The 13815-nt window shown below is 49.8% G+C and overlaps 1 protein-coding gene and 1 long non-coding RNA gene across 6 annotated transcripts in view; one reads left to right on the top strand and one right to left on the bottom strand.

Annotated features, from left to right (window-relative positions):
- Nucleotides 1-13815, bottom strand: part of FLNB (filamin B) — a 74479-nt gene that overhangs the window by 54707 nt on the left and 5957 nt on the right. The gene's annotated exons all lie outside the window — the stretch shown is intronic.
- LOC115353824 lies at nucleotides 1512-3908 on the top strand. Its single transcript, XR_003927712.2, has 2 exons — nucleotides 1512-2640; nucleotides 3541-3908. It is a non-coding gene; the product is annotated as an uncharacterized LOC115353824 (long non-coding RNA).

Raw genomic sequence — 13815 nt, 5'->3', positions numbered from 1 at the left:
GGCCCAAAAAATGGATTATGGCAATTCCATAGGTCAGCAGTACACACCACCAGTCTCAGTCTTGAAAAGGAACCAAGTTTTAACTGCTAGAGCTGATTTATAATTGTTGCTCTATACTAAATATTAATACGATATGTTACACTTGGACTGTTAACATCACACTCCTTAAAGCACAAAGAAAGATGTTGAAGTGCCTAGCCTTCAGCCAGCAGCGTGACTAGCCTGAGCCAGCAATGTGACCATCTCAAGACAAACGTGTGTCATTTTTACAGCTTGGGCCACAAAAAACTTCCCAACCCAACCTACCAAGTGGAAAACCGCCAACGCTGCAGAGCTGGCTCCTCTGTATTTGTGCTTGCAGCTGCCCCAGGAGCAAGCACCAGAACTGAAACCTGGCACTGATTTGAAGCTTGCAAATTCATCTGCTGCAGCAGAGATCCCCGAACTCTACCTGGAGTGTTGTGCCACAGCCAGCAGCCTGGTAAGATCTCACTTGCTGTTGGCTCTTTAGAGCTGTCTTAACAGCCTTTAAGTCACAATATCCATGACTAAGTAAATTCAGCATCTTTTGCCTTTAACCTAAGCACCTAGGGCACATTACAAATTATTTTTAGGCATCTTCAGAGCTGTAAGAATATTTATTAGACTTACAATCCATCATCACTTGATTTCAAGAGCTAGTGCTGCTAGAGAAATTCCTGTGACCTCATGCATCTTTCAGAACCACTTCACTTGCCCTTCTTGGGCTTTTTCCCAGTCCAGTGTACACCCTTTATGTCAGTCAGCTCTATACTGGAAGAAGCACTGTTTCCAGAAGGGAAAAAAAAAAAAAAAAAGTAAAATTCAAAAGAAGATCTTGCAGACTGGGAGTTCCCTCACTCCTCTGCTCAAAAGGGTTTCCAAGTTGCAACATGGAAAATTCCAAGCAGATTTTGAGGAAAAAGGGAAAAAGCCTTCTCCACAAGGGCTGCCACATACTGGAACAGAAGCCTAGAGAGTCCATAAGGTCTGCGTCCTCCAAGACACTCAAATTTAACTAGACACACCCTTGAGCAACCTGATCAAGTTAGGTCTGCTCTGAGTACGTGGTTTGAACTATATGACCTTCATTAGGTCTCTGCAAAGCTATTCTACAATTTAAAAAAAAGTAATCCACTGTTACAAACAACTTTGCAACTAGTATCTTTTGCTTATGTGCAAGGCTGCTTTGCATTCAGATTAAGCACAAGTATTACCCGAACTGTGGCAATGCTCCTTGAACTCTGCCCTACAGCAGAGCTGCGAGTCATTTTCTGTTGGACAATTAGTGGAAACAAGATAAGCTACCGCAGCAGACAGCTTCCTTACTAAATTGAGCTAGCAATACAGGCTATGCAGAGTCTTGTAAAACAAATGAAGGACTGAAAAAGCAATTTTTGAGTAGTGAATTTATTTATTTATTTATTTATTTTAAAGTTTCTTGGTTGAGGCTACAGTCAACATGGCTTGTCCTCAGTCTGAGCAAAGTCATCTGAGTTTTGATCTCCACATGCAGAAGTTCTGCCACCACCAGCACTGATCTCTGCAGCCAGCTGCTCTAAAAAGTGGTCACCCTCTTCAATCTTGATGTCTTCCCCATTTACAATTTTAGGTATTATATGGAGGAAGAGTCCCAAAATGTGTGATCCTTAATATAAAACAAAGGAGCAGTCTCAACAGCCCTTACTCTCTATTTCCAGACATGGAAGGAACTCTGTACAACAGACGAAGTTCACCTCAATCATGGATGATTTATGTAGAGACTGTAGGAATTTTAAGTCCTGTTATGTTGAAGTTTGAGTACTTTCCCACCTCTAATTATTCTCACTTATTGTTAAACAGCTGTACCAATTGGGGGATAGAAAAATTAAGCACTCATTAGGGCTTAATCTTCTGCAACAGTGGAAACTCCACATTGAACTGAGCTCTTCCAAAGCCCTGCTCCGCACTGCGTACATGCCACACAGAAGTATGCAGATGAGATGGAGCTGAGCAAGCTGCCTAAGGAAATTCTTTGCTGAAGCATATAGTATGTGTTCACAGGCTTACCGCGCCTGCTAAAGACATTAGCAACATCCTCTGTAGGGATAGTATGTCTTTAAATCAATTACACAGGTTCCTCTGTGCTTTGAGAACATACTGCAACCATTTCCTCCAGTGACCCTTAAGCCCAGGTCCACCTCGCAGCTTCTCGGGGCTCAGCACATAGCTCGTCGCCTGCCCGCGCGCGGCCAGCTTACCCCGCAAAGCACAGGCTGTGCCCATTGCACAGAGTTGGCACCCGCGCGGTTGAACTCTGGCCAGTTTTGTGGATTCCTAGCTGTGACCCGCTAACCTCTAACGGCAACGTGCTCCAGCCCCATTGTGCCTCTGCTTCTCAGCGGTGTTTGCAGTCAGTGCTGTGACCCACAGGAGAGCTGTTCCTCGACGTCCAGCTTACCTGAATACCAGAGGGCTTTTCGGCTCATCCGCTCCCAGCTTAGCTCCTGCACCCTGCCAAAATGCAGCCAGTGGTCAGCTTCACTAACGAGCCTCAGGGCATTCGTTACCTGAGGAAGTGGATCTTCAGGAAGTGTAAGTGATACACCATTTACACAGCACATCCACTAAGCTTTTTACAAGGTGAGTTTTCCAGAGGGGGAATGCCATTTCACTGGAGGATTCTAAGAACAGTAACCGAGTGCTGACCTGGGTACAGACAGGAGCATGGAAAAAGATGTTGGGGTTTTTTTGTTTGGGGGGTTTGGTTTGGTGGGGTTTTTTTGTTGGTGGTTGGTTTTTTTTTGTTTTGTTTTTGTTTTTTTTACAAGGAGACAGAAACCATTTTCCTCCATGGTTACCAGGCTGTCTGGTTATTAAAAAGAAGTAAGATTCCTTTGTAAGACTCATCTTAGGATTTGAGAGATTAAACATTACAATTCAGAGGGTTTTAATAGTTTTTACTTTAACTGGATTTGAAACCCTTCGGATCAGTCAAGAGAACTTCAGGCCACTATTGCATCCATCACCCTGTACTGTCTACTGATGCAGGTTGGGCCTCTGGAAAGCATCTCTCATGAGGTGGAACAGGCAACTGTAAAAATAAGTTCAAATCCAGTCCTTTCAGTGTAGGTTTGGCAAGAAAAAAAAATTCATATAGACTTTTAATACAGAAAAGAACAAAAAGAATCAAACCAGTGGAGCTCACAGGAGTGAAATACAGATTAAAATAGCTCTGCCCAACTTCTTAACGGGCACCCAGAGACCACTTACGTCTTGCATCCAGAAGAGAAAGGCATAACACTAGAACCAACCCAGCTTCTCCAAGAGAAACTGAAAACACCCAAGGGGGCTGGGAGGAGAAGTCAAGAATTTCAAAATTAGGAATTGTTAGGGTGGGAAGGGAAAAAAGTCAAACTGCGGGTGGCTTGCGATCAAATTCCTTAATACTTTCAGTCTGAACACACCTAGGGTTTCTGTTGCCTTAAGAGCCATATACCAAGTTATGGATACGAGAAGGTAAACGTGCAATCTTATGCTCAGGAAGAGCCCCGGGCAGGAGGCGTTAGACCACATCGGACTCTTGCCGCGAGTGCTCCCGGGGACCATCTCCACCACCAGCACGAGGAGGGCTCCACGCTGCCTACACGCCGCTGGGATGCTGGGACAGGATTAGCAGCGAGCAAGGATGGAAGACAGAAGAATAAGAGCTGCCATTCACACCGGCTATTTCGGACTCAGTCGCTCGCTGCCAAGCAGGTCCCCGCTCGCAGCTGCAGGACCGCGGTGCACATGCCCACCCAGCCGAGCCGCGTACAGGAATGCTGCTTTGGGGGGAAAGAGAGGGGGAAAAAAAAAAAACAAAACCCAAACGAGAGAAAGGAGCCTGAACGTTCAGCCTTTGTACAGCAGCAAGTTTCCATGAGTGCTGCTTTGTTCGCAGCGAGCCAGCCCCTCGCCAGCGCCGCGGGGCAGCCCGCCAGCACGCCACCGCCGCGCTCTGACCCCGAAACCCCGGCTGGGCCGAGCGCCGGGCGGCCGCGGGGCCGGAGCCACCCGAGCGCTCCCCGCTCCCGTACCCCCCCCGCCCCGCGCCCCCCCCCGCGGCTCTCCCCGCACCCGCGGGACGAGCGGGCTCTGGCCGCCCTCCCGAGCGCGCGGGGGCCTGCCGCGACACGCCGCGGCCCGTGACATCATCGCCAAAACCACCCCGACAATGGGCCCTGTGAGCGGCGGCCCCCCTCGCGCCCAGCGAAGCGCATTCCCCGCTGCTGAGCTCATCCCACCGCCCCTCCGGTGCCGGCCCCGGCAGCGGCCGGGACGCCGCGGCTCCCGCTCGCCTCCGCCGGGGACGGGGGAAGCGGCCCGCGCCGCCGCCCGCCGAACGCGCCGGTTTGCGGCGCGGCCCCCTCGACCGCAAAGCTCCGCGCTTCGGGGGAAGGAACGAGGGGACGCGGGGCGGCAAGGGCGGGAACAGGCCCGCAACCCCTTCGCGCCTCACCGCGCCAACACCGGGTGTTCCCCCTCCCCGCCGCTTCGCGGTGACGGAGCGGCCCCCCCCCCCGCCGTGCTCCGGGACCGCGCGGCTGGCAGCACCCCAAAGGCCGGTTGCGTCGACCCCACGGGTGACAGGCGGCTTGGGAAAGCTCCCGGAAAGGGCCAGGCAGCGTGGGATCGGGCCGTGGGAAGGGCCGCAGGATTGCGCCCGCGCTGCCGCTCGCCCCCGCGGCCCCAGGGTCAAACGCCGGAGGAGGGAAGCACCGGGAAGCCACGGGGACAGGGCAGCGCAAGCGACCCGAGTGGTGATTAATCATTCGGGAATATCTCGTGAAGGAAAGTCCCTGCAGCGGGGAGTGAACGTGCGGGAAAGTCGATTTCTGTTAAATGGAGGGAGGGGGGAAGAGAGGAGCCCTCCTGCCTTTGCCATGCTCTGCTGAGAAATGCTTGGCTCGGCTTTTGAAACCAAGGGACACGACGCAAACTACACCCCCCTCCTCTGGGCACGGGGTGGGATAAGAAAGCAGAAGAAAGGGGAATGATCCTGTGCCAGGTTCCTGCTCCCCAGGGCTCAGTACAATTATTGCCACAGCACTGCAAGGCTTCGCCTTCCCATCAGAGCAGGCTCCTACGCCCACATCAGCAACACCGCTACCCAATTCACAGGAAACAAGTTCCACTTTAAGACACTAATATTTTAGTCAAATGCAAAATTGTCTTAACCTTAGCAAGAAATACTTGTCTAGGAGTCTGATAAACGGGAGGCGGTTCTTTCATGCACGCATGCAAACGAAAAAAAGCACCTCCTCACAACACATGGTGTGCGTACACAACTAGAGAGCCAAGCCTCGATCAGCAGGGTGAAGTGATAAAAACGGCTGTAGGGTCCTATTTCTGCACGTGTAACACAACAAAACTGAGAATTCTCTCTGAAGCATGAGAGTGCTGTAACCACGTCTGCAGGATTAAAGTAATCCTAAATCTCACCAGGTCACTTCAGGTTGCATCAAGGTTAAAAACCTGGCTAGTTCGTGCAAAGACCTCCCAGCGGCTGGCAGAGGCATTAGGGGACAAGTCATTAGCACCGTGTTGCACCTTACATTACTGAAGGAAGGTTACCCAAGCTTCAGTGAAGCAGACCAACAGGAAGGTCCATCCTCAGGCACCAGCATGCACTGGAGATGGAAAAGGTGCAAAAGATGCAGCTGAAAAAAAAAAAAAAAAAAAAAAGCGGCCTCGGCAAGGCCAAAGAGCAATGAGTAATCCAGAGGTTTCCAGACGCCAGTGACCTCTGCGTTACTGAAGAGCATGTTTACTCACACTGGGGGTAGGTCAAGATAGTTATAAGAAACAGCATGTAAAATCCTGCCGAGATAAATGAACCCATTCAGATAGGGCTGTCTAACATCTTCTGCGCGGCAGACGCCAGGCATGAAAGCTGCAATGGATGAAGTTTCTGAAGCCAAAACCAACACATTGGAAATTATCAGAAGTGATTACTGTTTGGGGAAATCCTTGGCCACAACATACACCAAGATTCAATTTTTCCATCCGAAACGAGAATCGCTGTATTGACTGATTCACTGTGCACAGGGCTGTTGGAAGGAAATCCCCATTCATGCAGCCCTGCATGGCTCAACCCATCTCCACTCCACACTGCAGCACCAAAGAGCTCAGGATTGGAGCATGCTTTGTGGTCTGGGGTTGGTGACACATCAGAAAACACCCTGCCAGTTACTTTAGCTATGCAAAAGATTTGTGGTTTGTCTCAGTTTTGATAGTCTCTGATTCTGAGCACCTAACGGCACAGCTGCACCCGGGTTTGTTTTGAAGCATTTAAGCACAGATACCCTGTTACAGATGCTCTGTAGCCCTCTGTAGCGTGGTGACAAAGTTATTCCAGAATTAATCAGCAGGTCAGCTATCTCTGTCCTACCATTTCCCTGAGAAGCAGTAGGAAAGGTGATTAATCTCTAACACGCAATTGCACCCCACTGCAGACAGGAACAGCCGCTTTGAAAATCTCCCTCCAACATGTGAGCCATTTCAACAATTCATTTTGACATTCAGACATAGGTACGCACCCTTAACAAACACATAGCACCAAAAGCAGCCCTACACCCACGCATTGCCACCAGAACATGTCTTGCCATGTCACTGCAATTCAGGACTGCTGTGATGGTGCAAACCACCTGAAATCAGCTGTGGTCCTGCCTCCAAGCTCTGGCCACCGCATTGCCACGCCAGTGCCCATTAGGAGGGGGATTACACATCTGCACAAGCCAGGCTGTTTTCTGCAGCCACGCACCGAGCAAGGATGCTTGGGGCAGTTGGACAGTCACTACCAACACATGCATCCACTGCACATCCCTGCAGCCCGAGCAGGAACTGTTGCTTTTCCATGACCACAACAAAGACGTCTTAATGCTTTTGTGTGTAAGCTAGCTAGATGTTAATTCTTCACGAGCTTTCACATACCGACACCTACCCTCCTCTCCACTGGAAACCATGACCATCCCTGTCCAAGAAGGAAGAAGGCCACTTTCTCCTGGAACATCAATCCTTAAATAAAAAACATTCAGTGTTGTGCAGCTGCTCCTTGAAGGAAGCAGCTTTTCCCTCTTTCTGGAGAAAGGAGTGAAGTTGTTTGAACATATTTTTGTATACTTGTGCAACCCAACAGTAAACACACTTCCATCTGCACATAGCACAAGGCTCGCCCCTGCATGGTCGAGATTTAAGCCTTGTGTGTTTAACATCCCACACAGAACAGCGCTGTGTTTATACGGTTTCAGCTACAAGCCGCTAACATAAGGAATAGACGCTTGGCTTGAGGCCCAGGTAATTCATCCGACGGTGGCAGCCACTATCAGACAGACCTCTTTTGAGAGGAGCTTTCATGAGCAGGAGAGCGGTGGTGAATCTGCAGAGGCACAGTCTGCACGGGTGGTCTCTGAGCACCTTAAAGAGGACCATATGGGATTACTGGTACAGCTTGAGCACATATTAGCCACAGCTGTGCGATGCACACTTGTGCGGACCACATACCCACTCCTCCCACCCAAACTCACTCACTGCACAGCGAAGCTTTGCTTCGTATGGGTGACTTCTGCATCACTCCGAGTAGCCTGAGGGACCCCCCTGGCTCTCACCAGCTGCCTGGGCTGCCTGGCCCCAGCCCCCAGTGCTACTCTCCCACACCATGGGTCCTCTGCCATCACAGGCTCTGCTCAGGGGCCATCCTCCTCCTCTTCCCCCCACAGGCTGCTCGTAGCAAGAAGCAGGAGCAGCTCTGCTCATTTGACACCATCCGCCTAATCCAACTGTGTCAGGAGCTGCTCGGCCATAACAGGCTCTGGCTGCTAAGAGTGTTTCTGAGCTAGCCAGCGCTCAGAGGGATACCACCTTTCCTCTCAGGGCGCTGGACTTCTAAGTCCAGCTTGGACACAGTCAAAATCTTCCAAGTAAAGGCTTCACACAAGTCTTTCCAAACTTCATAAGCTCGCAGCTCTCCCTAGTCTTCAGGGACAGCACTCCACCACACACATGCTGACTGAGCAGGGTGCAGGCAATTACCCAAATTCTCACCAGCTGCAAGATCTCATTTTTAATCTGCAGTCTCACATTGTTCAGATTTGCAAGCCTATTGTATTTCACATTTTTAACACAGCACAAAAAAAATAAAGCACTGGCTCTAGGGGCAATTTTGCTAGAGCTGGAATAGTTGCAGCAACATTGCAAGCTACGCTGTTCTGCCTGATCTCACACACCCTTCCAGTTACCTACCAGGCTAGGTACAGCATTAGGCCACCTCATTTGTTATCAGTTCCTCCATTTCACCATGAAAAATGTTTAGTAACATGCTATTACCTCCATTCAGACAGAACAAAAGCCCCACAGGTGTTTGTCCTACTCCTAGACGAAGACTGGGATGCTCCTTTCAGCTTCTATATTTGAGCTTGAATACTCTTGCCGCCCAGGTACTGCTTCAGAAGCCTGAGCTACTTTTCTTACAGGTAGAGTACGAAATATTCTGCAGCTTGTTAAAGCCTATGTTTAAGTAATAAAGCTGGTTAATTAAAATATTTAGGCTTCCTTTGCCTTAAGCAGTGTTTTCAACCAATAGTTGCAGCACTTCATGTGAAGCAGTTTGTTTTTCCTCCTTGCAATTAAAAACCTGTTAAAGGTACATAGTTTTCTTCAGTTATTTATCTATATCAGAAGAGGTATTTCTTTAAACACTGATCTCAGAGCTAGGCTACAAAACCACAGCAAAATTTGAAATTTGAAATAGATTTGCTGAAGTAGGGTTTTATGCCACCAACTTCAAGGGGTTTTCCCTGGTTGAGTCAGGGTCAGAAAAAGCAGAGCTTTCCACCGAGGAAACCCCAGACATCTCTGCTGTTTCCAGGGCCTGAACTAGCAGCTCCTCACTGGACTCTGCTGCTCCTGGTGCTTTCATGGCAGAACAAACCACCTCTGTGAGCTGACCCTCGCAGGGCAGCTCCGAACTGTATGCTCCCAGAAAGTGGTATATTGGGATATACTCAAGCGAGGATCCCAGTGGCGATGCGGTTAATTCTCTGGGACAAGGTCTTTGCAATACCCTTGTCCAGGAGTCCCACATGCTCCTATCTCTATAACTGCAGATGTCTGCAAGTCATTAGCATGCTCAGTAATGCTCACTTAGCAGCCACTAATCATCCCATATGACAGCACCAAGGGCAGGGCTGAGCCAGCCCCACTTTACTGTGGCAGCAAGCTGAATGCAATTAGTGCTTCTTCACTCCTACATTTTGGAGGAGAATCTGAACCCCCAGAAGACTCTCTCAGGCTTTTCTAACTTTTTTGGATGCAAAAAATATAACTGGCTACCTGTGAGCCAGTCCTGCTTCTGCAGAGCTCTGGGGAGCCCTGGGGCACGCTGCAGCCCAGGGCCACAGGGATCTGCAGGCACTCCTCAGCAGCCTGATTTTGTGGCCCCTCAAGTAGGCATCTCACATGGTCTTTGGTGACTTGACTGGGCTGGCAATTCTTGCTCACTACTCAGGTTAGGTCAGGGAAGTACTATTAGCACAGGAGCCGGTTTATCAACACACAGCCAATCTCCGCCTGCCAGGGTCTTCTCCGATAGCAGCTGTACTGGGTTTGTGGTAAGAGTTACCCTCCTCCCTTTGGCCATCTCTATTTGATGTAGCAGTTCAGCTGTCCAGCACACGTGCTGCATCCTCTGTTAAGAGTGTCAAACTCACTTCAGCCAGCACTGGACACCACAGAGCTACATACCACAGCTAGATACCACAAAGGATTAAGAGAGCATTAAGATGGCACCACTAGAGAGGGTCCTGTGGTCCCAGTTTAAAAGCACCCATGTCTTTGTCCTGACATCTGACAGCCACAGTGTCCAGCACTGCTGAGCTCAGGCTGTGGCACTGGAAGTCACCACTCTCTTTCAAGAGTCACCACAAATTTTCCTAGCAGCCACCAGCCTAGTCTTTCTATTTCTTCATAGTGGCATTTTACCACAAGCCTAAAAGAGTTACCAAAAGAAATAATCCTCAGAGACAACTAAAGCTGTTTCTATTTGACTTTTAATTAGATCATTGATCTTGTTCAAGCAGTTACATAAGCTATCAGATATTTGCATGCAGCCACACTGTTGATCAACAACTGGAACAAAGCTGAAACACCATGATTAGCATCCTAAGTCTTCCCACAGCCGGTATGTTAAGTCTGCTCAGACACCAACTCTTCCCTGACACAGGAATTTGATAACAAGCCACATCTGAGCAAGTGACAACTGCTCAGAGGGCCACCACAACTACCAGCAACACCAGCAAACAGCTGCTCTGCAGAAGCATCCAGGTGTTGGAGCAGGCTCAAAGGTGCCTGGGCTTTGGATTATTTGGGGGACCAACAAGCAGAATTACTCTGAGCCTTGCAGAGAGAAGGAAACCCCACAGAAATTCACCGTCTAGCTAGAGGTGAAGTAACACTTGATATCTTGCACCATCGAGATGACAGTTTGACACCAACCTTGTTTAGCAAGCCAGTGTTCCCTGTTCTGTAGTGAGGATCAAAACCAGTCAGGTTAATCCAAGATTTGTGTCTCACACCATGACAGATGCAAGGTGTATTTGTTATACTGGCAGTGCCCAGCCAGGGAGATGCATCAGAGACAAATGCAGGACCCTGCACATACCCCTCAGCTCGGGCTCTTCGCTCCTGTGGTCTGAGCCCAGAGGGTCCTGCTGCTACCACTCACCTTATAATAAAGGGAGGATCTGCACAAAGGTGAAGGTCACCTCCAAGATGTACTTGTCAATGTTTCAGCCTAGAGACCTAAACTAGCTCAGAGACCTGGCTTGCCAGTATTGTTGCCTGTGGGAAGTCCACCAAAACCATGCTGCACCTACTGCTGCAAGGTTGTTGTGAGAAAAGGGAATGTAAACCAGTTAATTATACCAATTAAAGGAAGCATAGATAGAGCACATTAGTACCTAGCCAAGGGGAACAGTATTTCCTCTTCTGTGTTTGAATAACCTTCAGATGCACGTATCATGGGTGGTTTGCTCAAAGCAGCTCCTTACACTGTGCCTTCTGCTGCAGGGTTCCAGAGGAGACCTTTCAGAGCTTGTTTACACAACGTAGCTCACCAGTTGCCACCTACAGCTCGTCTTAGGCCCACCAACGGTGACAATGCCCTTTAATATAGGCTCAGAAATACAGACACATACATTGTCTCCTCACGAGAGCGGCCGCAGACTGATCAAAACCATTAGGCAGCCGCAAGCGCCCAGGGTAGCCTGAAATGGCTGTGGGCTGCGAGCGGTGGAGGAGAGCCAGCCGCCAGCATCCCACCCCAGGTCAGGCTGGAGCTGCCCCCAGGTGCAGACGTGCTTGCAGCACCTATGCAAGGCGCAGGAGTTGGTGCTTCAGAGCAGCATTTAATAGCTCAGCCCAGAGCTCGTCTCGCAGTTTGAAGTGCCCCCAAGATTTCAGCAAAAAAAAGCGGGTGGAAGATGCACCAGCCGTGGTCTAGCAGGAAGGGCGGCTCCACCGCTTTCGGTTACGGCCCCACAGCAGAGCAGCGGGGCAGAGGGCCTGTGGCCAGCGTTGCAAAGGCTTGCACCCCACCCAGGCTTGCAGAAGACAGCAAGAGCATCCCAACAGCGTGGCAAGAGCAGAGGGTTGCTCACGGCCTCTGGCCGGTTGCTCGGCACAGCACCCACGCCAGGCGAGCGCTGCCTGCGGCAATGCACCGCCTGCCAGCGGGCACCCGGGCGATGCCGGGACGTGCTGCTGCCGCAGCCCTTGCCCAACCTTCCCCTCGCAGCAGGGAGGCTGGGTGGGCGTCAGCGTGGCAGTCTGTCTGTCTGTCTGTGCCCACCTCGCCCTCAGAGGGCCCAGCGTTTGGAAGCTGTGCTGTCACGCAGCCTGGCCAGCTCATGCTGGAGCGATTCAATGCTCTTACAAATAAGCGCATCATGATTTACGGCATGCCCTGAAGCAAGGGAGAAGGAGCCACAGCCCATGATGTCATTGCAGCCCACAGCCGGTTTTGTGCTATTACTGGGTAACATTGGCAGGAGAGTTCATGCAACCTGCTGCTGCTGTTAGATGAAAACAGCTTGTCCCTTTGCAAGAAAGATCCCAGCTTGGATGTTCAAAGCTCTGCCACTAACAACCTACCAGCCTTATCAGTAAGAATTGCTATATTTCACTGATGAAAACAGCTCTGAAATATCAGCTGAATTTATGCTTTAAAGCTAGAGATTGCCTTCAGTATTTATTGGTTCCTTTCCATTAGATTAGCTGTCTATTTCTGCGAGTTGTAAGGAACAGCAGAGGACCATCATCTGCCTCAGAGGAAACATCCCATTAGCAACCAGACAGCGCAGTTCTATGTGTGGCCACTCTTCTCAGAGGGTTTATTAGAGAGCCACAGCTGCTTTCTTCCAAGGCCAGTATCAGCAGGAGATCCATACAGCCCCCACCCATCACACCAGGGGAGAGAGGATTCAGCTGCTCTATCCTCTGCCCACCCCCAAGCAGCTCCAGGACAGTGTCTGCTGTGTTCGTCAGCACAAGGGAGGATGTGCAAGGCAACCCCTTGCTTCCCCAGGAACTTGGGCAAAGCTTCATTTGGCTGTTGTTTGAAGTCGCCTAGCTTGTTTTCGCTAACACACAAAAAAAAATCCGGTTTATTCTTGCAGTGGTTGCGAGTATTACAGTTGCCATGTACTAGCACAGTAGGAACTAGACATTGCACCCATCTCACTATGGATGTTAGACTTCAACTGCTTACAGCAGAGTAGTATTTACACAAGAAATTGCAATCCATTAGCTGAATGCAAAGCACACCACAGCAGATCCAATCCTCACTATGATATTATGTAAATACCTCCAAAACTCAAGGTTAGTTGCAGGAGGGACAGAAAGCTGACAGAGGCTTACAACAGACAGGTTAGAGACCACATCAGAGCCCAGAGAACCATCTGGTTAGGATAGAACATACAGTCACTGCAAGGCTTTTGGGTGCAGGAAGTAGGATTTATCTCCTAATGATGACCTGGAAGAAAGTGTCTTCCGTATTAGATTACAGAGCACTGATCCTCCCTCAGGAGGAACACAAATAGGTAGGAGTGCAATCTACAGAACCTTTTGCCTTGTGGGGAAAAAAAGAAAAATCTGCACCAAGTCCCCAGAAGCAAGACCTAGGGGAAAACCTCACTCGAGCTTCATTGCATTAATCCAAATCAACAGGCAGAGCTCGCTTAGCCCATTGAAGAGATAACCTCAGATCTCAGTTGACTCAACTCTAAACCCAAGGTCAAGTTCCCAGAAGAGCAAGGGTAGCTCCGCTCACCCCACCCAGGCGGCGGCTGCAAGAGGAGTGGGTGAGTATCCACCTCTACCACACAGGCACTACTAGAGCAATCAAGAAAAGATACAGGAGCAGCTAGCACAGGTTTCACAGACACTGTATTTTCATCACAACTGCTACTCTTATTTCTCCAAACACAACATGAAGGCACATATCTGGTCCCCCCCCACTGTTAGCATGAATTCAGCCTGCGACAGACTAAGCCTCATGAGCATGCCATATGATGAAGGCTGTAGCAAAGACTGCTCAGATCTCCTTACAAGGATGGGTAGTGCCTTCCCTTAGCCTTTTCTACACGTATTTTGTTTCGGATTCTTCCTCCAATAGCTAACACTCAGCTACACAGCATTTCCTTCCTCCAGCATAGACACGCTTGGAACACCCGATTCTGTTTTTCTTGCCAAGTCCAAGCAGATTGCAGCAACACATCCTTA

The sequence above is a fragment of the Aquila chrysaetos genome, chromosome 20 (genome assembly GCF_900496995.4).
Source record: "Aquila chrysaetos chrysaetos chromosome 20, bAquChr1.4, whole genome shotgun sequence".
Classification (NCBI taxonomy): domain Eukaryota; kingdom Metazoa; phylum Chordata; class Aves; order Accipitriformes; family Accipitridae; genus Aquila; species Aquila chrysaetos.
Note: the sequence above shows the minus strand (reverse complement) of the source record. Positions and strands in the feature narration are given on the sequence as shown.